Source organism: Pygocentrus nattereri, chromosome 24 (assembly GCF_015220715.1).
Source record: "Pygocentrus nattereri isolate fPygNat1 chromosome 24, fPygNat1.pri, whole genome shotgun sequence".
In the NCBI taxonomy this organism is placed as follows: domain Eukaryota; kingdom Metazoa; phylum Chordata; class Actinopteri; order Characiformes; family Serrasalmidae; genus Pygocentrus; species Pygocentrus nattereri.
The window spans coordinates 30,273,031-30,294,980 of NC_051234.1; the positions used below are offsets into that span (position 1 = coordinate 30,273,031).

The 21,950-nt window shown below is 41.8% G+C and overlaps 1 long non-coding RNA gene across 1 annotated transcript in view; it reads right to left on the reverse strand.

Annotated features, from left to right (window-relative positions):
• Positions 1-5,029: 5,029 nt before the first annotated feature.
• LOC108434950 overlaps positions 5,030-21,950 on the reverse strand; it is a 72,093-nt gene continuing 55,172 nt past the window's right edge. Inside the window, exon 3 of the long non-coding RNA XR_001858407.2 lies at positions 5,030-5,504. This is a non-coding gene — a long non-coding RNA (uncharacterized LOC108434950). The remainder of the gene's footprint in view (positions 5,505-21,950) is intronic.

The following is a 21,950-nucleotide window of genomic DNA, read 5'->3' on the forward strand; positions in this document are numbered from 1 at the left end:
CAAAATGGAGAGGAAAAAAAAGACCACGCATTCCTACATTGTTCACCAATGTTCTCACATCTGAAACCTCCACATGTGCAGTTGCATTGAGAAGTGAATGAAGCAGACTTGAAGCTTCGCTATTCTGGTTTTAATTCCTGCCATCAAGCCAAGGAGAAGTCAAAATCGATAAGTGTGGCCATTAATGACCGTCATTGAAACTGCACTCTAGGCCTGACTAGCAGATTGAAATCCTATGGAACATAAATGGAAAAAGTCTCCAGTGCCGACCACTGGCGGCGTACAGCTATAATTTCAGCTGCCCTTTTAGGTCATTTTGACCCCATTAGTTTATTTCACTTTTGGATCAGACGCAGCAGTGCAGCTGGAGTTTTTAAACACCTCAGTGTCGCTGCTGGACTGATAATAGTCCACCAACCAAAAACATCCAGGCAACAGCATCCTGTGACCACTGATGAAGGACTAGAGGATGACCAACACAAACCGTTCAGCAGTAGATGAGCCATTGTCTCTGACTTTACATCTACAAGGTGGAGCGCCAAGGTAGGAGTGTCTAAGAGTGGACAGTGAGTGGACAAAGTGTTTAAAAACTCCAGCAGCACTGCTGAGTCTGATCCACTCAGACCAGCACAACACCCACTAACACACCACCACCTCATCAGTGTTACTGCAGTGCTGAGAATGATCTACCACCCAAACACTACCTGCTCTGTGAGGGTCCATGGGGGTCCTGACTACTGAAGAACAGGGTAACAGAGTATCAGAGAAACAGATGGACTACAGTCTGTAACTGTAGAACTACAAAGACCAGCTATACAGTAAGTGGAGCTGATAAGATGGACAGGGAGTGAAGAAACAAGTAAGGTCATAATGTTACACTGACTGTTTCGACACTGTGTGAACTGCATGCCTTAATTATGCAAATTTCCCTAAGTTTGCTCAGAGGGAAGAACAAATCAAATGCTTTGTCTTTGCGCCTCCGCTTCATCATGATGCTAAACTCATGCATTTATGCAGTTGGCACTGTTTTCCATCTATCGATAACTCGGGGCCTGCCAGTTCAGCTGCCATCAGGATGTTGAAGAAATTCTCTGCTAAATCAATCCTACGACACCACTATTCTTAAGGGATTAGCGGATCAGTGGACTGGAGTAAAGTCTGCTAAGTGAAGGAATGCTGAAGAATGCTTAAAGATGGCTTTAATGAAGTCCTGCTTCAATGCGTTTAATCATAAAATGGGAAAAAAAAAAAAAAAAAGATATCGCTCACGATCTAAGACTCGGTTTACGTTCCATAACCGAATTTAATTGGAGCGCTAAATGCTGCACTGCATTAAGGTGATTGTATATGGGCAATTGGTCATTTTATTAATGGGCCCTTGGTGTAATTTGATTTAGAAATGTAATTACTTAATTGCATGCATGACAGGCATCCCAGATGTTTCGGTTCCCCTGGATGGGGTAGCACTGAGTGCGAGTTTGTGTGTGTGGGTATCTAACTCTCCTCCACCCTCGGCGTCAGGCAATAACCTTGCACGGCAGCAAAGCACCATGTTTTAATCTTCAAGGGTAATTTCAGCCTCGATATAGTGCACCCGTGTGATGCTATCCTGGGGGAAAATTTGGCCTGGTTTAGCTTGAGCATAGATTTTCTCACCTGACAAGCAACCTAGGATGTTACATATAGCTAAGATAGGAAAAAGATGTATAGGCCTGTCTAGCCCAAACTAAATTAACTGTTGCTCTTTCTTTTTTCCCCTCTTTTTGGCGAGGCGCATGCTGCTCTAAGTAACAAGCTGCAGTTTATGTGATGAATGCTTGACCCTCTAAGACGTAGCTTGAAAGTTAAACTCAATAGATTCATCCGTCGTCATCAGAAAGTCACTCCTAAAACTCTTGGGTAAGGACTGAGATGCTGTCCTTGGTTACAAACAGTAAAACAGTAAAAATCTGTATATGACACTAAAATAGAGTGTCCTAATAAACATGCAGGAAAAAAACAAAGCAAAACTGACAAAGCACACTGTGTTTACATGCAATGAATAATCCGATAACTGCAGAAAATCAGATTGTCAGTAATTCAATCAAAGCATTTATAAGCATTTGAGGAATCAGATAATGGGGGAGCTCCAGGTCTTCATGAGTCAGACAGTCATCAGATTTCTGCTATGAAACCAGCCAATAAACTCACAGAATACGACGCGACGTAAACATAACGTAAAACTTCATGTTGTCTTTTTTTTTAAGCATCGAGGCTCTTTAGCTGAAAACATGACCACACACCATCTAGAAGATGAGGAATATTTAAATCCTTCATTTAGTCGAGCATTTGTTTGGTTTCAGCGTCGCTCCAAAAGTGTTTCGCTGTGTCTCGCAGCGACACCGCTCGCTTATTTCCAGTACCGCAGTCTGTTTTCACACATGCTCAGACTGAGAAGTCAGAAGGAAATCAGAGTAAGAGTTCACAGCACTGAGAAATCTGATTCCTGAGCTAAAATCCAGCCTCTTTATCAGCTTTCTTAATCGGATTTCTAGACATTTACGGCATTTGGCTGACGCTCTTATCCAGAGCGACTTACAATTTGATCATTTTACACAGGTAGGCGAAGGTGGTGTTAGGAGTCTTGCCCAAGGACTCTTACTGGTATAGTGTAGGGTGCTTGCCCAGGTTGGGGATTGAACCCCAGTCTACAGCGTAGAAGGCAGAGGTGTTAACTACACTACACCAACCCAGACCCAGAAGGGTATTCTGTTTACATGCCCATTTGAAATAATCAGATAGCTGCAGAAATATGACCGATTATTTAGGCTACATTCACATTACCAGGTTGAAGTGGCACAAATCCTAATGTGCTTCAGATCTGATGTTTCCAGGGTTGTGTGGACAAGCAAATCTGCTCTTCTCAAACCCGGCCTGGTTGGGCTATTTAAGCCCAGACATAGCACTGCTACAATGCGAAGTACTGTTCCGCTGAACCTTACCGAGCGTTTTCATCGTACCGTTTGTTTTCTAGTGTTTGAACTTTCGTATTGTTCTGCTGACTTTCGTTTTTTGTCTCGCCCCTTTTTGGACACCTCTGTCTTTGTCGTTTTGGAAACATACCTTTTTGACCTTGGCTCGGACAGGGATTACGATTTGGTTTTGTTCTATTGTCGATCGATACTCTTGCCGTTTATTAATACCACGCTGACTTCCGATCACACATAGAAGCGTGTAATAAAAGTGGCCTTTATAGGGGTCAAGCTGCGCTAAAATTACTACACTTACATCTTACTTTGAGTTCACAAACTAAACTAGAAAAGTACGTTTCCCAGGAAAGCGCAGTGATCATGAAGCTTAAGCAGTTTCTAAGTGCTTGCTAGGTTGTTGATAAAATGTTTGCTATAGCATCCCAGGAGACTGCTTATGTACTGCTAAGTGGTTGCTATGGTATTCTAGGAGGTTACTAGGTTGTTGCTAGGTGATTGCTGTGGTATCCCATGTGGTTGCTACAGTATGGCTTGGTGGTAATTATAGTATCCCATGTGGTTGCTAGGTTGTTGCTAGGTGATTGCTATGGTATCCCATGTGGTTGCTACAGTAATGCTTGGTGGTATTTATAGTATCCCATGTGGTTGCTAGGTTGTGGCTAGGTGGTTTTCTATAGGATCCCAGGTGGTTGCTAGGTCATTGCTAGGTGGTATTTATAGTATCCCAGGTGGTTGCTAGGTTGTGGCTAGGTGGTTTTCTACAGTATCCCAGGTTGTTGCTAGGTGGTTGCTATGGTATCCCAGGTGGTTGCTAGTGTATTGCTAGGTGTTGCTATGGTATGCCAGGAGGTTGTTAGTGTATTGCTAGGTGGTTTCTATAGGTGGTTATGTTATCCCAGGTGGTTGCTAGGTTGTTGCTATGATATCCCAAATGGTTGTTAGGTGGTTGCTATAGTACCCTATTTTTTTTTTTTCCACTTTTTCAGAAAATCAATACAGTGTAATTTAACCAGGAACGCACAGACTTGTGTGCAACTGTATGTATATTTACAGTCCTAATTGATTTTAACATCTCAATCTTTTAGTATAAAACAGGCTGTCTTGCTACTGTTCCTTCAAGAATGATATATGTAAATTAGGTCCGTTCTGACTGGCTGTCCTGTATTATGCCTCATTCAAAAAGCAGTTTATACTACACACATTTGAATAGGTATTAGTAGGTATTTAGAAAAGTGAGGAAAGCTTAGTTTTCCATGATATGGGCCCTTTAAGTTCATATTAAGGTACACAACCCAATGAGATTTGTGAAAGCTTTTACTCAAGTAAAGAATCGAGCACTTACTCCACTACTGCTTTCTGCATTTGCTCTATAATGTCTCTTTGGCTCGTATATAAAAGGAACCAAACACAGAGAATTTATTTTAAGTGCAATTTTCAAGGACAATGCAAACAGCGCGCAATCTTGCAATGACAAACCTTTCACTTCACTGTGCCTTGAACAGCTGCAGAAGCTATTCTGTACTCAGGCCTAATGCTATTGATTTTGGTTGCTTTGTTCAGGCAGAGCAGCTTAAGTGTGTCTCAGGTGCCTACGGTATTGGAAATTTTGACATTTATCAGGAATTAAACTCCCCTCAACTCCCTCAGTTAGGTGTAATCTTCTATATCACCTTGAGGAAGAGTGTGCAATTTAGCGTCTCCTGCTATAAAGCTCCCACTGAAACCAGTGAAGAAAAGTGCTCAAAAAAGCAGATGGAGTGAACACTATGCAGGGCGAAAGAACCTAAGAGGGTCGTTTGCAGGACTTTTCTCTAGAAATCGGCCTGTCTCTTCACAACTCTTCACCAGTGGCATGAAGCTTGAGGCCTTAAAGCACAGGCTTTACATCACTAACACAAAAGACCCGGCTAGTGTTGGAGGTCTTTGATAGCCCAGTCTGCTCAGATCAGTCTCAAGCTCAAAGACACGTTAGGGCTGATTTTCGAAGTGAAAATTAGTTAATAGATCATTTTAACTCAGAATTTAACTATTGAGAAAAAAATAAAATAAAATGTGGCTTGTGCAAAATTTATGGCACATATGTTTCATTGTTTTGTCAACTGCAAATAAATAGACATTGTGTACTTAAATTTGCATATTTGGGTTCCCTGTAGAGGGTGTGTTAACTTATTCTCACCTGGAAAATCAACAAAACAGCTCATCTGTTCCGGGGTGTTCAAACACATGCATGTGACTGGTCAACGTCCTTCTCATCAAATGTATTTTTGATATCGCAGAAGAAAAACTTGCTTGTCTGAAGAACTTCTCAGTGAATGTAGAACCATTTGTAATGTGTGAAGAACCTGGTTCCAATTAAAGACGTTTCCTGAAGCCAAGAATCATTCAGGAACCTCAGTTTGAAGACTTTGCTGCTGGACCACTTTAGAAGCTGTCAAACATCTGCGTCCAGTCTTTTCTCCCTTACTCGGGTCATTTGAAACAAGGATGTGTTGCTCTTGGGATGCGTACAGATCCTAAACATCTCACAGATGAACCCTGGGTGCCGTGGGATTTGGAAAAAGAGAAGGAAAGAGGGGAAAACGTTACCAGCCAGACACAGAACAAACATCCACCGGAATCAGTTCACAACACTGCTGTAGATTTGACTCCAAAGCTGCAAGCAGTCATGATCAATTGAGAAAGTTGGAGAGTATAATGAAAATAGTGAGCCTCTATGAACTGACAGCAATGATGCTGACAGATAGTAACTGCCTGTTCATTTTAATGCTCACATCTGACTGTCGCGCATGCCGAGTCCTCACTTCACACATCATTATTTATTAGGAACATTACTGGTCCGAAAGGCGGATGAAGACGGCTCTGCGGACGTTGGAGAGAAAGACAGCAGAAATGAGTGATATTAATGTTCCTGCTCGCTTTTTTGCTGTTTCAGTTTTGGAATTCTGTCCGCGGCTCACGCCGTGAAACTCGGAACAAGAAACCATTCCTCCGCTTTCACTTGAAGCGTCAGAAAAAATAATGACCACTATCAACAATAATGTCCGAGCTTATGGCCAAGTGTTCACTGGGAAAGAAAAGTAGTGCTATTTGAAGGTGACTCCTTAATGCCCATTTGAGGGCGGATTTGAATAACGGCTTTATTATAGTGGCAGTAATTTCTCCTTTTCAAAAATATAAAAAAAAAGAAAAAGAAATACAAGAACTATTTCTAATCCTAATCCATTTTTCTTCACTTTCTAATCCTCTTTATTGCTAAACGTCTCCCAACCCTACTTACTCTCCCCGAAGCTGCGAGCACTTATATAACGGCGAGAAGTCTTATGGAAGACTTCGCTGCTATCAAGAAATTCACAGGCCAAAGTGCGATAACTTTCAGACTTATGCAGTTCTGGTCAACATTATTGCCACCCTTTTCTTTTTGAAAAAAGAAAAAATTATAATATCGTAAATAAATGAAAATGTACCATCTTTTTTCTCATTAGAACATTTTAATGGATGGACTTTAAAGAATAGAAACAAAACATGGCATGGACAGTATTAATGTCCTCCAAACAATTTTGGTAGCTGGTAGTTTTGTCCACTCCTTCACTGCAGACTTTTCAAGCTCTTTGACATTTGCCGGGTGTCTGTTCCTCATGGCAGATCCTTCTCCAAAGACTTTCACCAGAGACGAGATCAGGACTCATTGCTGGACAGTTCAAAACAGTCCACATATTCCTTTGCAACCACTCTGTTGTGCTTTTTCTTGTGTGCTTTGGGTCTTTATCATGCTGAGGAATCCATGATCTTCAACCTAACCTAGTTTCCTTACACTAGGTAGCACATTCCACTCTCAAATAATTTGCTAATCTTCTGATTTCATTATTCTTTCAGTTTGGTTGAGGTCTCCAAGACCTGAAGCCGCTAAGCAGCTTCACAACATTATGGATCCACCACCATGGTTCATTGTAGGTAGAGTGTTCTTTAGCTTATAAGCCTCATTTCATCTCCTATAGACAAATGGCTGGTCTTTGCTGTCAAAGAGGCCTAGTTTTGTTTCATCAGTCCACAAAAAAAGTACATTTGAGTAAAGACAGTCGTGTCTTTCTTCCAGCAGTGGAGTCTTTCTTGGCCATCTCCCATAAAGTCCTTCTTGGTTTAGCATGTGGCATATGGTATGGGTTGAAACCATCGCTCCAGACCACTCCAGGTCGCCTTTAGCTCTTCGGATGTTACACATGGTGTTTTTTCCACAGTTCTCAAAGACTCTTTTCAGACCAATTTCCCCTCTTTTCACCCACATCCTAGGAGGATCTTAACAGTTCCATGAGCAATAAACCTCCAAATTACACTACACACTGTTGAAAGAGGGATGGCAAGGACATTCGCGATGACTTTGTACCCTTTACCATTCTTGTGTTGAGAGATAATGGCACTACTGATGCTCTCAGACTGCTCGCGCCTTCATCCTTGCAAAAAGTCTTTTTAAAGCACCACAGCCATCCTTCATTGGTTACTTCAAGTCATGTGAGCCCTGCTTCATCACAGGTGAATCTAATAAGGCCTAATTTGAATGGAATTCATCAATGGGATGCCAATAACTGTGTCATATCTATATTTTCATTTTTATGCTTTTTACCTTTAACTTTTTTTATTTTTACTTTTTACCCTTAGTATTGAACATGAGTGTATATTGGCTAAAGATGTTTCACAACGCATGTTTATATCGGAGATACTGTAAACTATGTCAAATTCAGGGGTGCTAATCATTGTGGTCATAACTGTAGTTTTGATATGCATTCAACAGAAAGCTAAGACCGTTTTCTGTAAACGTGTTTTCCCCACACTGTGGTGCACTTTACACAAGCTGCCAGCATTTCCTTCGCCCATTTGGACCACGTCCAAAAGCTGAAAAAGACTCACCTTTTCAAAAAAGCATTAAGTGATGTCGCCCTGCGATGGACTGGCGGCCTGTCCAGGGTGTATCCTGCCTTCTGCCCGAAGACTGCTGGGATAGGCTCCAGCATCCCCGTTTGTAACAATGATTTTTACTAGTTGGAGGTCAAAAATTCCAAGAAAATGGCCATCTGGGAATGGAAATCCTCTTGGAAAGCCAGAATGGTATGCTCAACTCCAAGTTCAGGGTATAATTAAATGACATCTGCTTGTCAAATCTATGACATTGAGTATGAAGGGGGCAGTCGTGCGCTGGAGGTTAGGGAACTGGCCCTGTGACCAGAAGGTTGCCAGTTCGATCCCCAGTGCTGACAGTCCATGACTGAGGTGTCCTTGAACAAGACACCTAACCCCCAATTGCTCCCCGGGCGCCGTGGATTGGGCTGCCCACCGCACCGGGCAAGTGTGCTCACTGCCCCCTAGTGTGTGTGTTTATTCACTAGTGTGTATGTGGTGTTTCACTTCACGGATGGGTTAAATGCGCAGGTGGCATTTCCCCGTTGTGGGATTAGGAAAGTTATTTAAAAAAAAAAGTCTGCTGTTCTGAGAAGGTAAATACATCATGGACTCATCTCTTTACCCTAAGCTGGATAGCTTTTTGCTAACAATGCTCAATGTCATTGAGACATCCATGTTTTCCCCCCAAATATGTAGCAATTCTGAGCTTACTTCCTGCAGGGAAGTATTCTGTAAGAATATATAAATTATATTTATAAATGATATATAAATAATAATTAATTGAACAATTTTCACCCTCAAAGATGCTTTTTAGCAGAATTTGCACAACAGACATCACTCTTCTGCGTTCACAGTTTCCCAATTCCGGGAATTCTTTGAGCAGGAAAGAGGGAGAAAAGCTAAAAACACAGTGTTTGTGGTCTGCTGTTTTACATCAAGGTCAGCCCATGGAAACAGTAGTCAAAACCTTGCCGCTCAATGGGCCGCAGAGGCACAGCGACATGGTAAACATGGGCTGTAAGTGCAAAGAAAGACTCTGGCCTTGACCTTCTGGCCTCCAGAGAATGAGCAGCGCACACTCAAACAGTAAATGTGCTTCCAAAGACATGCTCTGGCAGGGTGGAGATGGTCCAGAGCACAGAGGAAAAGCTCAGCAACCTCACTGCTGGGCTACAGTTACATTTGAGGCATCATACGATTTTAGAAAAGGGGGTATAAGAAAATGATTTATTTTTACCCACCGATAATTCTTCAGTGATATTGAAGCTGAAGTCAGATATTGACCGGCTTCTTGATTCGAATTTGCCCCATTCCACCTTAAATGTTACAGCAGTTACATTCTGGTGCTTCAGGCGTCAGAACTGCTGGACTATTTAAGGTGGAAGAGAAAGTTAGCTAGCTAGCTATCGAGACATTAGCCTGCTATTAGGGATTTTTTGCACGTTATGAAGAAAATGATCAAAATACACTGAAACGATGTTAAACGAAGATAAAACGGTGCCTAGTGTGTTTGTTAAGAGAAAATGCTCAGATTTGTGGGTTTCTTTGGTCTCTTGTTCAGCCATCTCGCCAGTTTTTTCTTCTCTTCGCCCACTTTTTCCCCCTAACCTCCAGCCCACAACTGCCCCGCAAGGCTTAAGACGCATTGTTAAGGCTTAAGACAAACTGCCTGATCAGATCTTGATCTTGGTCAAAGATGGAGCTGGTAGTGCATCAAAATAGTCAACATCGACTCTCAGTTGCAAAAGTGCCATGTGATGCCGTCTCTCTCCATATTTTGTGGTAGCTAACTTAATTATAAAACCACAGCAGCCCAGCCCACCGGTTTCCCTCAAAGCCCCACCTCCACGCCCCTCCCAGCACGCCACTCCCATTTTTGAGCATTTTTCAAAGATGAGGTGGGTGGAGTCAGCTGAAAGTCCTGGGGTGTAGTTACTGTAGGCCTAAAGATCGGCCTAAGACTGTCTGAAGTATTATCCGTACAAGTGGATGGAGGTGAATATAAGGCACAGGAAACCATGACGTCCTCATTGCGCTGGCTTCATGTTCAGCATAACCACTTTTATTGCAGAAGCACATTCTAAACTCTGTGAATGATGATGCTGAAAGAGTTTCAGTCCCTGCAGTCCAGACCTTTTATCCGACTTCATCCACTAGCTAATAAAATGTGCTAGTGTTACAGTCGGACCACATTAGGGGAAATGAAAGATGTCTTGCCAAATTGCCGTGAGCGTAAATTATGCCAAGATGCCCGTTTGTTTATGCGTTTGGTGAATTAAGCGAATCATTTTCCTGCCAACTTTGTTCAATGAAGGCATCTTGAAACGGGCTAAACGCGCCCCCTGCAAGCACGAAGTCAAAACAAAATCACGAGAGTGCAGACAGGTGTTGAAGCAGATTTGCATTAATTGCTGTAAATGAAAGTGAGCACAAAAGGAACTGGCTTTTTGTTCCGGAGGGTGAAAACTGGCAGTTCGTCGGCTTGATTTGACACAAAAGAGTTCCACAGGTACAATCTCACACACACACACACACACACAGTTTCTCAAATAAACCCAAATAATGGGGCTTGAGGGACCTCGTTATCCAGCTCTCTTCACAGCCGTGATATTGAAAACAGCAGTGGCCAGCTGTGCAATACGACACCGGTCCATCAGCACCTCCTTTTCTGACCTGCTTAGCCAATACTGGCAAATGAAGACACTTAATTGACAGGTCCTGACACATGATCCATCTCAGCTCCCCAGAGCTGGCCCAATATTGATCATTTGTTGCATGCGTTTTGTTTTTTTTATTACAAAAACACTGCACAGTGATGGTTTACAGCCTGTGCGCACACTCGGAGCAGAATTCACATGGCTAAGCCCTGTTATTAATCTATTTCATTAGAAATATCACAAATCAACCAGTCGATCTTCTTACTGCCTCTGGCTGCAAGCAGGTGACTGAGTGATGTAAAATGCAGCCACTACTTACTGCTCGTTAGCCGTGGCGTCTCTGCCACAGAAAGGCTGGTGGGGCACAATAAACTGTAGGGGCAGCAGCGACTCGTCAATGAAACTACACACAAGCGCGTTCCATGAACGAAGCCTCGAATTCACGAATTAACGTAACATGGTGCAGGAGTCACAAAACCTGGTTACACAGCATGGCATTACAAATCCATTTATCTAGAAGTGACTATTACTGTGGTCTGCAACTACATATCCAAAGCAGAGGAAGCAGGGAAACATGCTTTCCGGGCTTTAGGAATAACGCAGCATGCAATAACGCAGAATGACTCACTAGTGACAGTCACTGCTCGAAAATAAAAGATGGACAACAATCTTTCATCTGGCCAAACTAGTCAAAAAAGTCCATCAATCCAAGAATGAGTTTAGGTGATAGCATAACAATCGCAGGCAAGGAGAGCTACACTTAGCTACACTCACAGTTAGCCACGTTTTTCTCTTGAACCTGGATTGGACGAGCGTTTTTATTCTTTTCCAGACTGAATGATGTTGAAATCCTCTGTTCCAAATGTTTAAATCTCTCATTTCTACTCCAATGGCCGGTAACAAACATAACTTTTATTACAACTTGACTCGTTATGTTGCCTGGCTATTATGAGCGTCTACCACAACTGATGAAGAACAATGTTTAGCTGCGTACCAACGCCCACACCTAAACGTCTGCTCTCAGCATGGGGCTAACGTGATCCGGCCCCACAGCTGGTTACTGAAGGCACGTTGAACATGCAGAGTGTTCATTTGGTTAGATGAACACTGATGGGCCCCACGCTCACCAAACGAAGCCTGCTAGGAGAAATAGGTAGCCTACTGGCATTTACACAACAGGTACAGGGAGATATTTGGAATGTATGGGACAGCCCTGCCATTGTCATATGTACTAAATGCACAACAATGTTAGTTATGAAGAAAAACACATATATATTAGTTGTTATACTGAGTTAGTGATCATGTTGTGCACTGCTCTACAGTGACACCTAGAGGGGGCAGGCTAACGTAGAGACGCCACTGCTGGGCCGCAGCGCACCTAAAGCACTGCTGTGAATGTTCCTCTCTAGCAATCTAGAAAAGTTTTCATTTATCAGTAGCCAGTTTGTGTAGCGTCTTCCATTTGTAAGCTACAGTGAATCTTTCAGAAGATTATTACGAGCACAAAGAAACCACCTCGTACCTCCTCCACGCAGAGCAGAAGGAGGACTATTTTTTAATGTCAAACTCTAAATGGATTTGTTTGATTTGCCAAGCAGCCAACACACTTCCAAAGAAGGGGAACGTCGAGATGTGGCAAAAACAGCAAAAAAAAAAAAAAGATCTCTGAGAGAAAAACGTGGTCCAGACTACACAAACCAGCCGCCACCATTCAGTGCAAATCATCAGAATAAGCTTAGTGTGATTTCTCAGCCGTCTGCCCTGTAAGGCTGAACATCAAAATAGGCCTCTGAAGTGCATTAAAAAGTTTCAGAGCTTTTAAAGGTAGGTCGTGATGACCTGTCCACTGGAAAAGTTCTCAAGCCACAAAACTATGGGCATCCCTGCATTAGAGTAACAATAGGAGTTAGAAATGTGATGTACTTTCTGATGCTGATGTCCTGTGCTGGTTCGAAGACAAAGGAAATTTCTGTGTAATACTTCACTGCTGTCAGAACAAAACCTCATAACTCAATTTTTGTCGTTTTTATTGTTTTTGACATCATTTGCATTACATTGTGTGTAAATTTCATGACAAACGAGCCAAAAGAAACGGCCCAGAATGACATGGAAAAAAAATCTGGTTCCACTGACTTACATTAACAGTGAAGTAGGTTTTTTTCCTTCTCCTGTGAAGCTCTCATTTAGGAGATACGAGGTTTTGTTCAGACAGCAGTGATTTGCTAGATGGTGTTCATTACATTTCAACAGCAGCAGCGCTGCGAAATCCCATGACTGAGTTGAAAGGCAGTGTTCAATTTTTAAAGAGCACTAGTATCCAGGGCTATTCACAGGAGTAGCTCGTCCCATGATGCTCACTATTGTCTGCTTCCCCATTTATGGTTCTGCTGCTCGGTGTGATTAACGATGGAGGAGGTGCAGTACGGGGCAGAGTCTGCTGAACTTCTGGTCATGAAAACCATGCAGATGACGGTCAGAGTGACCTTCACAGGGAAGGATCTATGAATTTAAGATTAAGAGACCCTTATTAGTCCCACAACAGGGATATTTTACCTCCACATTTAACCCATCCGTGAAGTGAAACACCACACACACTCGGGGGCAGTGAGCACACTTGCCCGGAGCGGTGGGCAGCCCAATCCGCAGCGCCCAGGGAGCAACTGGGGGTTAGGTGTCTTGCTCAAGGACACCTTAGTCACATACTGTCGGCACTGGGGATTAAACTGACTATCTTCCGGTCACAGGGCCAGATCCCTGACCTCCAGCCCATGACTGCTCCATAAATCAACCTCAGTCGACGGGGATGGGATTCAAACCCACGCATGCAGAGCACAATGGATTAGCAGTCCATCGCCTCAACCGCTCGGCCTTTAGGTATAATGTATATAACGTGTATATAATAGGTGTCTGTAAAGCACAAATACGAGGCATCATCACTGACCTACAGGCACATGGCTCTCTGAACGACATACGTATCGATTATATGACTGTTAGCACGATTGTGGTGTGTTGGCAGGTATAAAATGCTCTAACAGTAGACGACTGCATGGCCAAATGTTATTATTACCACTGTTATGACCAGTAATTGCTTTTATGATGTGCAATAAACAATAAGCATAAAGATTAATAAATAAGTAATAATAATCTGATAACCGCTATTAGGATAATATAATAAATGATACGTAATTATTACAAGTAACAACAGAAACAACATAATTATCATAAAAACAACTTTTAACAGCACATCTTCCACGGCATGTTTATCAACGTGATCAGGAATGCACTGATGATTAGTCTGATAACTGATCACTACTGTCTTGTTTAGATAAACATCTGATTATTAGTCGTAGTATTCACAAAAAATAATAACAACCACAGCATAGAACAAAACGACTTTCCACACCACATAGTTGTTCATCAGTGTTTCTCATAAGGGATACACTGAGAAATAATAATACATAACTGCTAGAAAATAAACAGCTGGTAATTACTGGATGTAGCAGTATTTACAACAGTTATGATAATAAAGGACAGCAACAATTTGTTATCACACTTTTAACACCTTATACTGAAGAATTGTGATGCAGTTATTTATTACTTCTAATAACTATTATTAAACTAAAGTATACATTCATATGCAAAAGTTTTAGCACCCCTGGTCAAAACTTTTTTGGGGCAGTCGTGGGCTGGACGTTAGGGAACTGGCCCTGTAACCGGAAGGTTGCCGGTTCGTTCCCCAGGGCCGGCAGTCCATGACTGAGGTGTCCTTGAGCAAGACACCTAACCCCCAACTGCTCCCCCGGGCGCCGTGGATAGGGCTGCCCACTGCTCTGGGCAAGTGTGCTCACTGCCCCCTAGTGTGTGTGTTCACTAGTGTGTATGTGGTGTTTCACTTCACGGATGGGTTAAATGCGGAGGTGGGATTTCCCCGTTTGTGGGATCAAAAAAGTATCACTTAACTTATGTTGGACCCAAACGAACACAAATAAATGTAAACTGTGCATTAAAATATGTAGTAAATACTGTAAAACAGGGATCGGCAGCCGCTCTTTTACCACCCTGTTGCAGCTCCACAGCAAAAGTTTCCTGCCGGAGATGCGAGAAAAGCAGCTAATGCTGAGTTAAAGCTTAAAGCAAAGCAAGCCTGTGTTTTCATTTACATGTTATATTCCTAAGTCTATACTAGGACGCACATACGGAGACACCTTTACAGCGAAGATGGTAAAATGCATATAAAATTTTGTGGCTTGCAAGCTGGTTTGATTTTTGTTGAAAGGACAGAAAGGCATTTCTTAACACTTGGGTTGCGACCCCTGCTGTAGAGGATGTGTGAACTTGGACACAATCAAGAAACCGTGCAATTTGACCAGAGGTGCTTAAAGTTCTCCATACAAGTGTGGATATCTGTACGAAATTAAAGCGTGGGCTCACACGCAGACCCTCGCCATAAGATCAAAAACTTTACAATACACATCCCAATAAAAACAGACAAGAATATCCCCAATAATAACGTGCTAAACAAAATGAATATAATGAGATGAGAGGTCTTAGTGAACGCTCTATTGCTTCTGGTTCAAATCTAATTAAGAGTGCAAATCTGAGGCCTGGTCATGCTCACACTCGCGCGCACACACACGCAGACAAGCTCAATCGGTCTGTGGTCAGGGCGTTAGCCACATCCCTGCTCGCTGCTTTATCAGAGTGCGCAGTGCTGTGGAGCAGATCGTGGCAGAGCTGAGCGCGGGGCCGCTGATAACCTGCAGCAGATAGCGGAGGCCGCGGTGGAGCGCCGGATTAACCCTGGATGAAGCTCCGCTAATCACAGATCAGTGCTGGGCCACTGGACAGCTCGCTCTGTCTGCCTCTCGCCGTCTCTCTCTCTGCTGTATCCCCCTCTCGCTTTCTACAGGGAGACAGTCATATGAGCCACACTGGCCACTACATGCAGACCCGATTCAGGCTTTTCATTTGCTTAAATTCCAGTCACAAGACAGTAAACGCAAGGTGTTCATTTTTCAGATGAGATTAGACAGAAGATAATCCCCCATCATAAAGAAGGAGAAAGAGAACGAGAAATAAAATTAAAAATACTTTCCAAAACTGGAATGGAAGACCACCAAAGCTGCCTCCATCAGATAAACAGCATTTAAAGCTTTCATCTCTGAGACAGAGGAGAAGATAAAGCTGCTTCAGATCTGAAAACATCCACAGGGGTTTCTGTCCATCCTTCCACTGTGAGAAGGGTGGACAGAACCCTTTTACCCTGTTCTTCAGTGGTCAGGACCCCCATGGATCCTCACAGAGCAGGTACTGTTCGGGTGGTGGGTCATTCTCAGCGCTGCAGTAACACTGACGTGGTGGTGGTGTGTTAGTGTGTGTTGTGCTGGTCTGAGTGGATCAGACACAGCAGTGCTGCTGGAGTTTTTAAACACCTCAGTGGACTAAGAATAGTTCCCTAACCAAAATTATCCAGCCAACAGCGTCCTGTGGGCAGCGTCCTGTGGGCAGCGTCCTGTGGGCAGCGTCCTGTGGGCAGCGTCCTGTGGGCAGCATCCTGTGGGCAGCATCCTGTGGGCACTGATGAAGGACTAGAGGATGACCAACACAAACCATGCAGCAGCAGATGAGCTGTCGCCTCTGACTTTACATCTACAAAGTGGACCGACAAGGTAAGGGTGTCTAGAGTGGACAGTGAGTGGACACAGTGTTTAAAGGCTCCAGCAGCACTGCTGTGTCTGATCCACTTGCACCAGCACAACACACACTAACACACCACCAACACCACCACCATGTCAGTGTTACTGCAGTGCTGAGAATGATCCACCACCCAAACAGTACCTGCTCTGTGAGGATCCATGGGGGTCCTGACCACTGAAGAACAGGGTAACAGAGTATCAGAGAAACAGATGGACTACAGTCTGTAACTGTAGAACTACAGAGTGCAGCTATACGGTCAGTGGAGCTGATAAAGTGGACAGTGAGCGGAAAAACACGGAGGTGTACACGGTCATTTCATTCTATGAAATTCTTTTTCAAACATGAAAAGTTTCCTAGGTCAATTTACCATTTCTAAATTAGAGTTTTTGAGACAGGCGTCTAATAAATTCATCAAACATGAAAGAAATCTGTCAATCAACCTACTGCGCAGCTGTAATTAGTCACACAATAGAACTGCAACAGAGTGGAGAGTGGAGTCTAAATCAACCTCGAAATCTAACCTAACAGTCAGTTTATGCCCAATTACGGCACAGAGAACTGCTATGTTCACACTCTTCACACACAACAGCATCACAGCTGGGTGTTCAGTAGGTTGATGTAATTATTATTAATAGATTTTTTTTTTCCCAAGAGATGAGAAGGGCGCTGGCAGAGGCCGTGTTTGCTCCAGAACTTCGTGAACCGTCCTGCTCACACAGAATAATAAATTCGCCTTCATCACTTTATATTCTGATTCATAATGCATTAACAACACTGCCGATGCTGTTTTATGGAATGGTGTATCAGTGCATATCCACTGAATACAACATCTCTCAACATTATTCTTGGTTAATGAACATCCCTGAGTTGTCCTGCCCACTTTGAAACAAAATGCCCAAAGCAGCATTAGGAGTTTTTCACCTACTGAAGCTCCTCTGAACTGAGAATGTGCATTACGATGATTTTTATGTTCATCAAAGAGTTCAGGAATGGATATCTGGTCGACTGTAAAGAAGGGAAAAAAATCTTTTGGATTTACAAAATTTACAGCACGTTGTTTTGGCCAGCCATCTGACTTTGTTAATTCTGGCGTTCCCATATTCTCTACTGCTAAATGTAGTTCTAAACCGACTGGGTGCTACTGTGAGCACTTCAGAATACACAAGTAGGATCAATATACACTATATGGTCAACATACGTGGGCTTGCTTTACACCCCTCCAGCCGACACTTGGCATTGCGCATAGCGATCTTAGGCTTGTGCGCAGCTGCTGAGCCATGCAAACCCATTTCATGAAGCTTCTCATGCACAGCTCTTGTGCAGATGTTCCTTCCAGAAGCAGTTTGGAGCTCTGTAGTGAGTGACGGAACAGACGGTGGTGATTTTAATGCGCTACATGCTTCAGCACTCAGCGACCCACCCTGGTCTACAGCTTCATGATTGCGCTGTTACTGCTCCTGTTGTTAGGGGTGTCCACATACTTTTGGACACGTGTAAGCTAAATCAACACTAGTAACTCAACTTTAATGAGTCGAGTTGGAAATATGACAGCGGATAAAGTGTAGCCACTTTTGCTAGGTTATGTCAGATCAACAAAATTGCCTTATTTTGAAATAAACCCATTAGACTGTGTATAAATCCTTTCCATAATTCAATTAATTTGAGGTAAAGAATATTTTTTTTGGAGTGTTTTTAATCAAGGAACGTTCAGGAGAATTCCTGCCCAATTTAACCATGTACATATAATTTATTCACAGTGCTAACTATCTGATCATAAAGTGGGGAAGGACCTGTTTTAATCCACACTTGGTGCTAATATGTTAATCATAATGACTTTAAAGTGATACTTGAACACTCTGAAAATGCATAGAAGGGCACTTTCGGTCAGATCTTTGCTAATCATATAATATTCACAGTGCATTTGGCCTTTAATTAAGCATGCATAGAGCCTTCTGTCAGTTTCGATTGCAAAAAGAGCACAAACTAAATGATACTTAGGCTGTTCTATACTTCATCAACATGAGCTTACATCGCATTTCATTTGTGCCGCATTTTGTTCGGCTGCATTTTTTCCCCAATAGCAAAAGTTAAACAGAATCCAGTAAAATATCAAAGCTAACTTCTATTCAGAAAAGCTGCACTACATAATCACAATGCACATCTGCAGGCATGAATTGAGCTGAAAGTGCTCAAGGTTTCATAAAACGCCTCCACCATCACATCAAAAGAGAGTTTGGCCCATCGAAATGTTAAAGAAGCCTTTAGAATGCCTCCCAGTTCGTAGGCATTATGCATATCGACCCTGAGCTACAGCTTCCGAAGAGAAGGACTACAATTCAGAGCATTTATTCTTCATCCCAGCTTACTTGGCAAATCAACGTAATGTACTGCTTTGGCCAATTTGGCTGTAATAAGCTCCTCCGTGTTAATAAATGGATCCTATTAAACGTATCTCTTCCCAATTTGCTCAGTCTATTATTCTCTCCCTGAACCGAGTCTCTAGATCTTCTCCACTAGCCTGCGTACTTGCAATGTGAGTGTAAATTTAATTGTGAAAGTACAGTGAAGAATGAATATCCTCATGGGCAAGAACCTCTATTCATTCACGCCGGCCCTTCATCTGCTCTACTATTGCTTTCAAATATATTTGAAGATGCAGAGTACAAAACATTCTGATGACGAATAAGATGCATCTTCTGACGACACGTAATACAAGTCTGGAATCTTTGTCCAGACGTTTTCTGAGGGTTTACTAAGCAGTGGAATAGCTGCCATATTGACTCAGATTCCTCAGTACAGGCCCAATGCCAAATGACTACTTCACTAACTTACTGAAGATTTGCTGGGACTGAACGGCTGAACTAGCTCTCTGTGTGCTACGTTAACTTGAGGTTTACTGAAGACATGCCGTGTGTAGGCAGTGCAGGCTGAACTCAACAGCAAGGGGAAAGTCTTTTTTCATTACTCTAGATATGTGCATTATTAGCGATTTTGAGATTTGAGTATCCGTAAGGGTTCATGAACGGATATCCCATTAACCCTGGAAAAGGAAAAAATATGTAAAAATAGATTTTGGCATTCACGGTGTTAACCATCTGATCATAAAGTGGGGAAAGTCCTCTTTTAATCTACCCTTGGTGCTAATATGTTAATCATAATGAGTTTAAAGTGAGATTTCATATTACATATATATAATATAAAGGGGTGTCCCAAAAACATCATTTCATAGTCTTCTAGCCAATTCTCCCTCAAATTATCTCAAATTTAAACAAAATCAGAATCCTTTACTGATCCCAGAAGGAAATTGCAGAAAAGAATAAACACTTTAATAATTTAAAACAGAGATAAAGAGAAAAATTGCAATAAGTACACGAGATTTAAGTACTTTTGAATATAGTAAAGTGGAGGTGACTGTGATAATAAATATTAAACATCTAGTATAAAGCAGTTCAAATTATTGTACCTCTGAGTTTTTGCACACACAATTATTAATATTACCCATATGAACAGTTTGGTATTGAGTTTTTCACAGATGGACCACACTGTGTGAGTTATAGAGTTTGATGGCCACAGGTAAGAATGACCTCCTGTGGCGCTCTGTGGTCATTTCGCTCCTGTGCCTCATCACCGTGTCGTAGAGTGGGTGTGAGCCATTGTCCATAATGGCCTGCAGCTTAGACAGTGTCCTCCTCTCCGACACGGCCGTCAGCGAGTCCAGCTCCACGCCCACAACATCACCGGCCTTGTGGATCAGTTTGTTGAGTCTGTTGGCGTCTGCCGCCCTCAGCCTGCTTCCCCAGCATGCAACAGCATAGAGGACAGCACTCGCCACCACAGACTCGATAGAAGATCCTGAGCAAGCTACTTAATTTTAAATGCTTTTTTCAGGTTGAAGAACAGTGTTCAATAGAAATGAAAAGGCATTTTGTGTTAAAATATATTAGAACATAGTAAAACAAGAGTGCACAGCGTGCATTTTGGGAAAATTCAATAAAAAAAAGCACCAACTGGAAAGCAGATGTGGACAGATTGGCACAAACACAGCAGTTTGACAGGAGCTGGACGTGAATTAAACATTTGCGAAGCTCTGAAATCGATTATAAAATCTACATCGCTCTGAATTTCTTCGAATTTTGATAAATAAACCGTGTTTTGCTCAACATGAAGCTTATTTAATACGTGGTTACTCAGATATTCACATCTCAAATAATGTCCACTTATTTTATAATATTCACAGTGTATTTGGCCTTTAAGTGTGCATAAGGCCTTCTGTCAGTTTTGATTGCAAAAAAAAGAGCATAACATTAAATGATACCTTAAATGATGCTCTTTACTTCATTAACAGGAGCTTACATCAAACTTCAGAGCGTCTGTAATGTTTGGCCATGTATTTCCCAAAAAAGTTAAATAGGATACAGTAATTCTATCCAGATCCATGCAGTTCAAATCAATTATTTATTGCAGCTTTAAAGATAAAAGGCTATGAAAGAGCAGGGTTGGCATTCTACTTGGCTTATGCATTATTATTGATATTTGAATATCCATAAGGGTTCATGATATCCGATGATATCCGATTAATTTTGGAAAGGGAAAAAACAACAACAACAAAAAAAAAGTAAACAGACTGTGGCATTCACAGTGCCCACCATCTGATCATAAAGTCGGGAAAGTCCTCTTTCACTCCACCCTTGGTGCTAATATGTAAATCTATGTTAATATGCTAGTCATTATATGTTAAACAATGGCTTTAAAGTGATACTTGAACACACTGAAAATGCATAGAAGGGCGCCTCAGCGCACTTCTGTCAGATCTCTGCTAATCATATAATATTCACAGTGCATTTGGCCTTTAATTAAGTATGCATAGAGCTTTCTGTCGGTTTTGATTGCAAAAAAGAGCATAAAATTAAACGATACTTGGGCGAATCGCTGTTCTTTACCCTATTAACATGAGCTTACATCAATTTTCAGAGCATCTGTGTTATTTTTTCCAAAAAAGTTAAAGTTAAAACTTCTTTTCAGATCCATGCAATTCAAATCAATTATTTATTGCATCTTTACAGATAAAAGGCTGTGAAAGAAGGAAAAGGTTATTTTATATATATATATATATATATATATATATATATACACACACACACACACACACACACACACACACATCTTTCACTGCTGTCGGAAGTCATTTTTCAGTTTTTGATATAATTTGAAAATACCTTTTTTTATATCAAGTGTAAATTACATGATGAATGGACTAAAAGAAACAGCCCAAAATGACTATAGGAGGAAAAAAAAAGTCTGGTTCCATTGACTTGCATTAAAAGTAAAGTAGGTTTTCTCCTTCTTCTGTAAAGTTACATATATATATGTATTTACCTACATACACACACACACACACACACACACACACACATATATATATACACACACATATACATACACACACACAGACGTTAACACCCACACAAACGTATACATAATAAGTCACTAAACAGCAAGTATTAAAAGCTTGAGTATTACGAATATTTTACCATGTTGTAGAACCGAAAAGGCACTAAACTTTTGGACCACTTTTTTGGAAATGCCATAAATATAACAAGAACCCCCCAAACCCACCACATCATACAATGCTACCAAGCTGTGAGGGCTAACATGTCCTATCTTTATGCAGTACATAGTTATAATATGTACTATACTAGCTGAGGAACCCATTACACCTCACAATACAGGCCCA